We start from the raw sequence: 978 nt of genomic DNA, 5'->3' as shown, positions 1-978 counted from the left end.
GAGGTCCCTGAGTGGTGGACAGAGCTCCTGTTTCAGACCAGCGGGCTCCAACCCTCTTTCAAACGTGTTTCTAATAAAACGTTAATGTTTGCTGTCTGTTGAATTTGTTTGCCAGTCCCAGATCTTGGATCTCTGGTGTCATGTAGGGAGGGGTTAGGTTCAGAGAAATGACGTGGCTTCCATCCTCAACAGAAGCAATATTCACCCCCAGCACGTAATTAGAATTGTATTAGTCATGATTATAATCATTTCATTTCAACTTTTTCCCCCCAACTAATTAATATACATAACACAACAGAACAGTCAGAACAATAAAATCAAAATGGATTGTTCTGACCTCATCTAAACAAAATGTTTTGACCTTATTACAACAAAAAAAATTCAATAAGATCAAAACAAAATATTTTAGAATATTATGTTTTGTGACAAAAATTGATATTTCAATTTTTCTTCTGGATTTAGGACTAGACCAACTTTTGAAACCTCCAAATAACAGGAAATTTCAATTGGATCTGCGATCTTAAATGTGGGGAAGGTTATTTCCTGCCAGTTAAGCAATATATAGTGTGTGCTGGTATCAGCCATATGCTATTAATCTTGTTGCCTTCATAGCTGTTTGTAAGTTTCCTGTTATTTTCAGCTGGAGAGAGATGCACAGGTCCTAGCACATAATGGGCAATTTTAATCTTAAATCGTAATTTTAATTTTACCTTTAATGAAGATGAAATGTAAGATAGTATTGTAAGATAGTATTGTAATACTTAGCAGTCGTCTTTCTGATCATGGTCAGATTTATTTATAATATCTGTATTTTTTTCTCAAAACCCCAATGAAACCCTTTGATTCCACCTAACTAAACTTCATCTAAACTCATCCCTGTAGCAGTCTGAAAGGAATTCTCCACTCTCTTTGTCAAGGCACCACTTTGCATAATGAACAGAGTGCATTATAGGGAACTTTTCCCTTCCTCTGAAGCAT

Source organism: Natator depressus, chromosome 4 (genome assembly GCF_965152275.1).
Source record: "Natator depressus isolate rNatDep1 chromosome 4, rNatDep2.hap1, whole genome shotgun sequence".
Lineage (NCBI taxonomy): Eukaryota > Metazoa > Chordata > Testudines > Cheloniidae > Natator > Natator depressus.
Note: the sequence above shows the minus strand (reverse complement) of the source record.